At 52.5% G+C, this 10710-nt stretch overlaps 1 long non-coding RNA gene across 1 annotated transcript in view; it reads left to right on the top strand.

Moving 5' to 3' along the window:
* Positions 1-7750, top strand: part of LOC105504031 — an 8730-nt gene extending 980 nt beyond the window's left edge. The window contains exons 2-3 of the long non-coding RNA XR_001000561.1: positions 1899-1904; positions 6803-7750. This is a non-coding gene — a long non-coding RNA (uncharacterized LOC105504031). The remainder of the gene's footprint in view (positions 1-1898; positions 1905-6802) is intronic.
* Positions 7751-10710: the final 2960 nt, after the last annotated feature.

The following is a 10710-nucleotide window of genomic DNA, read 5'->3' as shown; positions in this document are numbered from 1 at the left end:
ATCTCAGCTCACTGCAAACTCTGCCCCCCTGGGGCAAGCGATTCTCCTGTCTTAGTCTCCCAAGTAGCTGGGACTACAGGTGTGCACCACCACGCCTGCCTAATTTTTGTATTTTTAGCAGAGACGGGGTTTCACCATGTTGGCCAGGCTGGTCTTGAGCTCCTGGTCTCAAGTGATCCGCCTGCCTTGACTTCCCAAACTGCTGGGATTATAGGCATGAGCTACCACACCTGGCCTCTGGGCCAATTTCCTCATCGGGATAATGAAGGGGTTGGCAGCGCTAGTTCTGAATTTTCCCAACCCACCCATAAAATTTACCCTTCAAATTCTAAAGATTCCATTCTGTGGTCTAACTCTGTGTGTCTGTCCTTGGTTCCAAAAGTCTCCGTCCCTGTGGTCCCTGTTGTTTTGGATCCATCACAGGTAATTATGTATTTGTGTGATTAAACGTCCCGGGCCTGTCTCCCTGCCTGGACTGTGTGCTCAGCAAAGAACCATGCCTGTGTCTGTCTTTGTCCTTTAAGAGGTCAGCACAAGGCCCAGCGCATAGCAGGTGCTCACTAAATACAGTAGTGGCTGGTATTGTTGTTGGGAAATGATGCTGGGAGAGGCTGCTGCTGGAGAGAAGGGAGCCACCGACCGCTCTGCAGGCAGCCAGCGCCCTCAGCCCCTTCCTCCTTGTGGGCCGCAGAGGCTCCCCTTTCCCCGAGACGATAAGAACCGTCAGCCGCCCCAAAACCCAGGCCGCGCCCCTCCGGGGAGAACTACAGTCCCCAGAAGGCCGCGAGGGGCGGAGCCACCGATGCTCGCTCCGCCCGGGCCCGCCGCACCACACGGCATCATGGGAGTTGTAGTTCAGGCCCTGTCCCCCGGGCAGCCGCTGGCGCGGACGTTCGCAGAGCAGCCCGGTGCCCGCGCGGCTCGCGGGGCCCCAGGACCCCTCGCCTGGGGGACCTCCACCCTCTGCAGGCCTTTTGAATTAATCCTACTGCGCCCGGGACCCCAGGACAGTTCTGTCGCGTACTCCGGGACCCTTTAAGGGGCGGGGCTGGGATCCTGCCCCACCCTTGACTCCCCCACCTTCCTCTCTCAAACATCACCCCGGGCGTTTTAAAACCCTTGATCTCGCTGAAACCTTTTCAGTCTCCGTTAGCCAAGCATTGATTGTCGAGTTTGTGTCTGGCCCTTTGGGGACAGCGCTTAAGGTCGGGGTGGGCGGGGGAGGGGATCACCGACATTCAGTCTTGAGTGACACACCAGATGGCCCCACTGGAGAAGAGGAGGGTGGCACAGGGGCCTGACAGACCTGGGGTATGGGCAAGGCTTCCAGAGGCCGGTGACATTCAGAATGGGCCTGGGTTGGCCAGGACAGGAGCAGGGAAGGGTGTTCCAGTCAGAGGGAACAACGTGAAGGAGGGCTTCGAGGCTTTGCGGGGAGCAAAAGAAGGCCTGGGAGGCTGGCACACAGATAAGGGTTGGGGAGGGGCCGCTGGGAGGGGTGGAGAGGTGAATAGGGCCTGTGGGAAGGACCTGGCGAGGAGTCTTTCTGATCCCTAAATCCAGTATACGTGCCGGGTTCTGGGGCAGAGTAGCCAGGCGGAACGTGGCCAGGGATCAGTGGCAGAGCCTGGACCCTGCCCAGGGGTCCTGCTTCTCAGGCCCTGGCTTGTCCTCAGGGGAAGGGGACTTCCCAGGGTAGGGTTGCAGCAAGAGCTGGCACAATGCCATCCTCAGGTTGTCCCAGAAGCCAGGGGTTTGGGGAGGGAGTATGGGCTATATGGGGGAAGAGCAGCATCCCTGCTGCTTGGAGGGGAAGCTGAGACCCTCACAGATTTTTGCTGAGTGAGCCTCTGAGAGGTCCAAGAAAAATCTTTTCCTCCCCAGCCTCTAGCTGTCAGGAGCCCGTCATGAGACATAGGGGAGGGTCATTTTCACATCCTCCCTCCGATTCCAGATGTGGCAGGAGCAGAAAGGATTTGTGCCAGATGTTGGGGTCTGCAGGCTGAGCAAGTTGCCCAGAGCGCTGCTATTGAAAAGTAAACCTTAACTGGGTTGGCTGCTCTAGCAGTGATGGCCATGAGACCCTGGGGAATGTGCTCTGTGGCCCTGGTCACATCTGAAGGGAGAGGCAGGGAGCCCAGGCCTCACTGTCAGCAGCACATGACTTTTGCTTCCACGGTCACCCTGGCAGATCCTTCTCAGCCTGCTTGACTCAGGGCAGGACGTCCCTGCCTGGATCCTAGGCTTCCTACCCTGCCCCTCGGGCCACTGGATTTCCCCAGAGTGTTCTGGACACGAGTGGTCCAGCAGAAATGAAGCCCCTTACCCCACTGAAAACGTCCGGCGTCTGTGCCCTGGGTGAGGATGGCATCGTCTCAGTGTGGCCTCATCCCCCAGATCAGAGGCCTGGCTGGGCTGGGGTTTCTCTTTGATTAATAAAAAATGGGGAAGCAAATCAATTAGCCCTTCACAAATGCAACTCAGATGGCAGGAAAAAAAAATCTCTCCCAATGCTTGGGGGCCTCTTCTTCATGAAAAGATGGGAACACACAGAAACTGTTGGCCCGAGATCCCTGCCCCCTGTCCTGATGGGAACTGCACATGCACTTGAACGGGGAGAGGACCCTGACTATGTATAGATTAAAAACTTAGGGTATGTGGGGTCATGGGGGTGCGGGGAGCGGTGAGGGGGGCATTTGTTCCTCAGGACCCGCTTCTCCACTGGCAGCCCTGGCTTCTGAGGACCAGGCACAGTCTTCCCCTCTCGTCACCACTTTGATTGAATTTCAGGGTCGATATTCTGGAAACCAAGTGGTTTCTCCAGATGTCTGCTGGCTGTGTTGAAATCTCTGGAAGGCTGGCTAAATTCAGATTCCTGGGCCCTCTTGCTCTGAAATCCTGATACATGGAATCCAAGGTGGGGCCCGGGAGTTTGGATTTTATTTTATTTTTTGAGATGAAGTCTCTCTCTGTCGCTCCGGCTGGAGCGCAGTGGTGTGGTCTTTCACTGCCAGGCTGCCTCCCAGGTTCAAGCGATTCTCCTACCTCAGCCTCCGGAGTAGCTGGGACTACAGGTGTATGCCACCACATCTGGCTGCTTTTTTTGTATTTTTAGTAGAGACGGGGTTTCGCCATGTTGGCTGGGCTGGTCTCAGACGCCTGACCTCAAGTGATTTGCCCACCTCGGCCTCCCAGAGTGCTGGGATCACAGGCATGAGCCACCATGCTCAGCCAGGAATATGGATTTTTAAGCAGCTCTTGAGGTACTGGTGGTGGGCATTGAGTGGAGACCACTGCTCCAGAGTGATAGGCAGCAATGGAGCCTCCTCAAGCTCACAGTTCTGGGGTCCGCCAGATCGGGGTCCCGTCCCAGCTCCACTCTGACTGCAGGACATCTGTAATGTCCCCTCTCTAATTCTTGGGTCCCTGTCTGCAGAATGGTGATAACACCAGCCTCCTCCGGGGTGCAGATAGAGAGCATGCTGTTCAGTACTGGGTAGCTGTTATTATTACTTCTATCGTTGTTATCGGGAGGGAAGGAGGAGGACGTGGCTGCTTTTGAGTTTTTTGTTTGTTCTATTTTATTTTTTTTGAGACAGAGTCTTGACCTGTCACCCAGGCTAGAGTGCAGTGGCACGATCGTGGCTCACTATAACCTCAGCCTCCTGGTTTCAAGAGATTCTCCTGCCTCAGCCTCCCGAGTGGTTGGGACTACAGGTGTGAGCCACCACACCTGGCTAATTTTTGTATTTTTCGTAGACATGGGGTTTCACCATGTTGGCCAGGCTGGTCTTGAACTCCTGACCTCAAGTGATTCACCCACCTCAGCCTCCCAAAGTGCTGCGATTATAGGCGTGAGCCACTGCCCCAGTCTGCTTTTGAGTTTTTTTATTGCTGTGGAAATGCCTCTCAATACACAGTATGGGCGAGGTGCCCTTCTCCCTATGTGCAGGGAAACCTCCCCAGAATCAGGGCCTCATCAGAGCTGGAGCCTCACCCAGGGCCTAGGGGTGTGGCTTGGAATGTCTATGGGGTGGGGTGGGCCGGGCGGTTACCTCTGTGGGAGGAGGGTTGGGGATGCACGGCAAGGATGGGCATGACAGGCCCCCCAACCCTGCTCTAGAGAGCCCTCCAGGCCCCCTTGGCTGGGGGACCAGCTTTCTCCTGCCTGGCCATTTGACTGTCGCGCAGTGCCGCTCCTTGTGATACATTTACTTGTCTGTTTCCTCTTTGGGCCAAGTCCTCTGAGCAGGGCCCTCTGTCTACTCTTTACCCTCTGGCCAAAGCAGAGGGTTGCTGTCCTCCAGACCCGGCCTGCAGATCCACCGTGGGGGTGAAATTGAGACATGGGTGTGGCTGTGTTTACCTGTCCAGCACCTCACCCCCTCAGTCACCCTCAGGTGGTCTCCTGTCCTTCAGAAGCACACCTGTTATCCCAGGCTGGCCAATCAGCATATGGGGAACATGCAGTCATGTGACCCAAGGCAGGCCAATGAGATGCAGGCCTGGGACCTGGGAGCAAAGAAAGGGGAAGGGAAGCACTCTTTTTGCCAGGGAGCCTAGGCTGGCAGGATATAAGGTCGGAATTGCCAGGGTCTACTGTGTGGGCAGCCTGCACAAGATGAAGCCAACACTAGACAGCAGAACTGAGAAATTGAGAGGGGATGGGGGGAGGGAGACATTGTTTGAACACCTGTGTATTAGTCCATTCTCACATTGCTATAAAGAAATACCTGAGACTGAGTAACTTATGAAGAAAAGAGGTTTTCAACTTCAAACCTTCATAACTTCAAACTTATGAAGAAAAGAGGTTTAATGGGCACAGTTCTGCAGACTACAGAAAGTATAGTGGCTTCTGGGGAGGCTTCAGGAAACTTACAATCATGGCAGACGGTGAAGGGGAAGCAGGCATGTCACATGGCCAGAAAAGGAGCCAGAGAGAGAGAGAAAGAGAAGGGAGGTGCCACACACTTATAAACAACCAGATCTCACGAGTAGTCACTCAGTATCACAAGAACAGCACTAAGGGGATGGTGCTAAACCATTCATGAGAAACCCATCACAACGATCCAACCACCTCTCACCAGGCCCCACCGCCATCATTCCCCATGACAATTCAATGGGAAATTTGGGTAGGGACACATATCCACACTATATCAACCTGGATCCAGCCTTACCTGCCACAGTCTACCCCTTTTGGCTTAGGATGATTTGAGTTGGCTCTGTGTCCTTGCGACTAGTTCTGATGAATGCAGAAAGCTTATTTCACCCATTTGTCTATCCTTCTGTCCACCTGTCCATCCCATATTTACTGAACACCTGCTCCGTACCAGCCCCTGTTCTGGGGCCTGGCCCCAGCCCTCAGTTTGAAGGGACAGGTGACAAGGTGACAAGCCTGATCTTTGGGGTGACCTTGGAAGCATAGGCAGGATTTTACTAGTTTGGGAGTCTGGGAAGGGATCTTTCAGAGCAGAGGGCACCAAAAAGACAAGTAAAGACCAGGAACACCGCAGCCCTGCTGCCTAGGGTGGAGGGGTTGGGATTTTATAAACAGTTGGGTCTATGTAATAGTCATACCTGCTCACTGCCACTACTGGTCATAAAGAACCAACATCTGTTGAGAAGCACCACGCTAGCACTTGATGTTTATTTTCTCGTTAATTCTTTCCACCTCCCTTGAGGGGTTCATGGGTACTATCTTCATTTTGCAGGTGAGGAGGAGATGGAGACTCAGAGAGGTGGCGGCCTGCTCAAGGTTTTGCAAACACGCATGTGGCCCAGCAAGTCTCTCTGATTTTGACCCCAAGTTCTTTTTTGAAAAACTTTAATTTAATTTAATTATTTTTTAGAGGCAGGGTCTCTGCCACCTAGGCTGGAGTGGAGTGTGGTGGTGTGGTCACAGATCACTGCACCCTTGACCTCTGAATTCGAGCAATCCTTCCACTTCAGCTTTCGGAATATCTGGGACTATGGGCATGCGGCTCCATGCCCGACTTTTTTTTTTTTTTTTTTTTAAAGAGACAGGATCTTGCTATGTGGTCCAAGCTGGTCCCAATGTCAAACTCCCTGGGCTTAAGCAATCCTCCTGCCTCAGCCTCCCGAGTAGCTGGGACTACAGGTGCCCGCCACCTCGCCTGGCTAGTTTTTTGTATTTTTTTAGTAGAGACGGGGTTTCACCATATTAGCCAGGATGGTCTCGATCTCCTGACCTCGTGATCCGCCCCTCTCGGCCTCCCAAAGTGCTGGGATTGTAGGCTTGAGCCACCGCGCCCGGCCAACTCCAAGTTCTTAACCGCTCAGGCCCGCACAGGCTCTTCTAAGGCTCTGCATCTCTGGCCACGCCTTGGAGGAGGTTGAGGTGGAGGCCAAAGAAGCAGCCCTGGAGAGTTCTGGAGTTTCCATTGCTGGGGGCCGTGGAAAGAGGCTTGCCCTGTAGGCTCCCAGGATCAGCTGGGAGTCTGTCACTGTGATTGCTGTGGGAGCCTCCCACCCCCTGCCCTCCTCCAGCCTGACCCCTCCCACTTCCCATCTTCCCCATAGCAGCAGCCGGTGTGATGGAACATTTGAGGGCACATCTGCCCAGGCCTCTCTGTTGCTGAACGGCCTGGAATGGCTCCCTATTGCCCTTGAGTAAAGTTCAGACCCTTCCCCTTGGCCTGCAGGCTCTACCTTCTCCCGTCCAGCCTGCCTCTCAGCCTCTGCTCTGGAGCCCAGCCTCCCGTGGAACCATGGCCACCCTCCGCTCTGAGACCCTGGTGGCCGCCACCCTTTCAGCATTTCTTTCTCACTCCCTGGGAGCCAGCCTCAGGTGTCTCTCCCTCCAGGAAGCGGCGCTTGTGCGCTTCGGGTACCTGCACTCCCCATCATGGCACTCCCCTTGTTGCAGTTTTATGGAGTGTGCGTCTGGCTCTCCAACTAGACTTGAACCGCTTGAGAGCATAACTCAGGACTTGGCCATCTGTGTCTCCCTGTGGCCAGCTCAGCCTCGGCCCACAGAGACCTGCAGAGAGTGGATGGAGCCACTGCCCCAGTGTCCCTGGGCTCTGAAGAGAAGCCATTGCCTCTCAAGAGCCACCCTCATTTCCTGAGCACTGGTTGGAAAAATGAAGAAAAAGAGACACCCAGCTCACCGTCAAGTTTGCCTGCAGGGGAATATCCAAGAGAGGGGACTCCCTGAGTCTTGCTGGGCTGAGGAAGCTGATTTGGTTTCCGAACTCAGAGGAGAGCTGCAGAGAGGGAGGAATGGGGGGATGGGTAGCTGACTTTCTGGATGGGTGCAGGACAATGACATTGATGGGGAGGCTTGGGGTGGCTCTGCAGTTGGCCACTGCTTGGCTGGTGAACTTGCTACATCTTGGCTGGCACTCTCTTCTGGCCTGCACCCTGCCAGACACAGGCAGTACTCCAAATGCCCTGTCCCTGTGCCCCAAAGTCTCCATGACCTTCAGATCCCAAGGGACAAGTGACTCCACAAGGTAGGGCCTGTCCCTCTGGCTCACACTATGGTGTCCACAGGACCTAACTCAGAGCCTAGTGCACAGTAGGCGCTCAATGTATTCTATGTGAATGTTGCGTGAGTGAACAAATGCAGGGATGTCAGGCCGGAAAATAGATATTTGTACACCTGTGTTCATAGCAGTGATATTCATAATAGCCAAAGGGTGGAAGCATCCCAAGTGTCTGCTGATGGGTGAACAAGTCAACAGCATGTGCCCCAGCCATACAATGGAATGCCATTCAGCCTTTTTTTTTTTTTTTTTTTTGAGACAGAGTCTGGCTCTGTCGCCTAGGCTGGAGTGCAGTGGCGCAATCTCAGCTCACTGCAACCTCCGTCTCCTGGGTTCAAGTGGTTCTCCTGCCTCAGCCTCCTGAGTAGCTGGGGTTATAGGCACACACCACCACACCTGGCTAATTTTTGTATTTTTAGTAGAGACGGGGTTTCACCATGTTGGCCAGGGGCTGGTGTCGAACTCCTGACCTCAAGTGATCCACCCTCCTTGGCCTCTCAAAGTGCTGGGATTACAGGTGTGAGCCACGGCGCTCGGCCGCGATTCACCCTTAAAAAGGAAGGACATTCTGACACATGCTACGACATGGGTGAACCTTGAGGACCTGAGTGAAATAAGCCCATCGAAAAAGGACAAATACTGGCCAGGTGTGGTGGCTAATGCCTGTAATCCCAGCACTTTGGGAGGCTGAGGAGGGAGGATCACTTGAGGATTGTTTAATACCAGCCTGAGCCACAAAACAAGACCACCCAGGTGAGATGTTTAGAGTAGTCAAATTCATAGAGACAGTGGAATGGGGAGTGCCAGGGGCTGGGGAGAAGGGGGAATGGGGAGTTAGAGTTTAATGGGGATAGAGTTTCAGTTTTACAAGATGGAAAAAGTTCTGGAGATGATGGTGGTGATAGAGGCACAATGTGGATGTGCTTCATGCCACTGAACTGGACCTAACCATGGCTAAGAAGGCACATTTTATGTTTTGTGTATTTTATCACAATAAAAATGGAAAAAAAAATCTCTTTCTAAACTTTTTATTATATGAGCTATTTTTTTTTTTTTTTTTTTAAACAGAGTTTTTCTTTTTTTTCCCCGACTAGAACAAAATGGCATAATCTCCACTCACTGCGACCTCCGCCTCCTGAGCTCAAGCAATTCTCCTGCCTCAGCCTCCCGAGTAGCTGGGATTACAGGTGTGCGCCACGATGCTTGGATAATTTTTTTTTTTTTTGAGACGGAGTTTCGCTCTTGTTGCCCAGGCTGGAGTACAGTGGCACAACCTCCACCTCCTGGGTTCAAGTGATTCTCCTGCCTCAGCCTCCCGGGTAGCTGGGACTACAGGTCCACGCCACCATGCTCGGTTAATTTTTGTATTTTTTTTTTTTTTAGTAGAGACGGAGTTTCACCATGTTGGCCAGGCTGGTCTTGAACTCCTGACCTCAGGTTATCTGCCTGCTTCGGCCTTCCAAAGTGTTAGGATTACGGGCATGAGCCACCGTGCCTGGCCTATTATGTGAGCTATTTAGCTTTAACATCTCATTATGGAAAATTTCAAGCACTGACCAAAAATAGAGAGAATAGTATAATGAACTCCGTGTGGCATCACCCACTGCACCAACGATCCTTCCCCATCAGTCTGATTTCAATCTGTCCCCACCCTCTCCCTCTCCCTGTTTGCTTTGAAGCAAATCCCAGACATATTGTTTCATCTGGAAATACTTCAGTGTGTAGCTTTAAAAAATAAGAGCTTTACAAACTTAATACATCGCTACAATACCTAAAGAACCAAATCAATATCATCACATTTCTCAAAAGTATAAATATATTCATACATCATTGTAGCTATAAAACACGTATACAGTATCACCAAATTTCCAATACTCTGACTTCTCATTTATACTTAATATATAAACACATATTTATTTAATATATTTACAGAATACATTTAATATATAATTATATTTATGTGTTTATTAGGTGATTGCGTATTATGTAACATATATAAAACACACCATCATAGGTAATTATCAGCATTTGAACCAGGTCTCAATAAGGTCCACACATTGCAATGGATGGAGAAGTCATTTACATCTCCTCCTCTTAGGCTCCCTGCTCCATGTTTCCGCCTTGTATTTGTCCTGACAGAGCTTGCTCAGTCTGGATCCTGCTGGATTTGTCCCCGGGGTGGTGTGTGGCTGCATCTGTGCTCTCTGTATGTCCTGTAGATTGGCATTTGGTGGAGAGACTTGATCAGATTCAGGTTTGCTGTGTCTGGTAAGATGACGTCACAGGTAGTAGGGCGCCCTCCCACCGGGGCGCCTGTCCCCCAGTTTGTCCTTTCTGGGGAGGCCGGAGGATGTTGAAGGTCATCTCCTGGAGCTGTGAGTTCTTGAGGGGCTGCAAAATGGAGAGAATCCAGTGCTACCGTTCCCTCTTCGACTATTACAAACTCCCCATCATTTATTTATTTAGAGACAGAGTCTTGCTTTGTCGCCCAGACTAGAGTGCAGTGACACGGTCACAGCTCACTGCAACCTCCGCCTCCTGGGTTCAAGCGATTCTTGTGCTTCAGTCACTTTGCCCGGCTAATTTAAAAAAAATTTTTTTGTAGAGATGGGGTTTCACCATGCTGGCCAGGGTGGTCTCAAACTCCTGGCCTCAGGTGATCCACCCACCTTGGCCTCCCAAACTGCTGGGATTACAGGCGTGAGCCACGGCACCTGGCCCCTGCCTCCTCTTAGCCGAGGAGGAAGCTGAGGCTCCTGGGCAACCTCTGACTTGAGTTCTGGGTCTCAAAGCAAAGGGTTCAAAGGGCCTGCTGGAGCAGGGCTAGACCTACACTATTTTCACCACTGGTCTCTGCTGCAGTCCAGGAGATGGAAGGGTGGACTTCTTATTGGAACTGACTTGGGCTGCGCCCTTGACCTTCTACCCTGAATCCTGCAGGCTGCCCTGAGCTCACCTGGTTGGTGTACATCTCCCCTGCCTCAGTGTGTGGGAATATTTGGTGCAAGTTCCAGGAGGCAGTGGGTGTTTCTCTTTCACTTCAGCTGCTCCTTCTCCATGCTGACCACACTGGCTCTCCCTCAGCCTTGGCCTCTTAAGAAGAACAAGCCCTGGCTGGGCGCGGTGCCTCACACCTGTAATCCCAGCATTTTGAGAGGCCAAGGCGGGTGGATCACCTGAGGTGGGGAGTTCGAGACCAGCC

The sequence above is a fragment of the Colobus angolensis genome, unplaced genomic scaffold, assembly GCF_000951035.1.
Source record: "Colobus angolensis palliatus isolate OR3802 unplaced genomic scaffold, Cang.pa_1.0 Scaffold9, whole genome shotgun sequence".
NCBI lineage: Eukaryota > Metazoa > Chordata > Mammalia > Primates > Cercopithecidae > Colobus > Colobus angolensis.
This window is presented reverse-complemented; position numbering and strand designations above follow the sequence as displayed.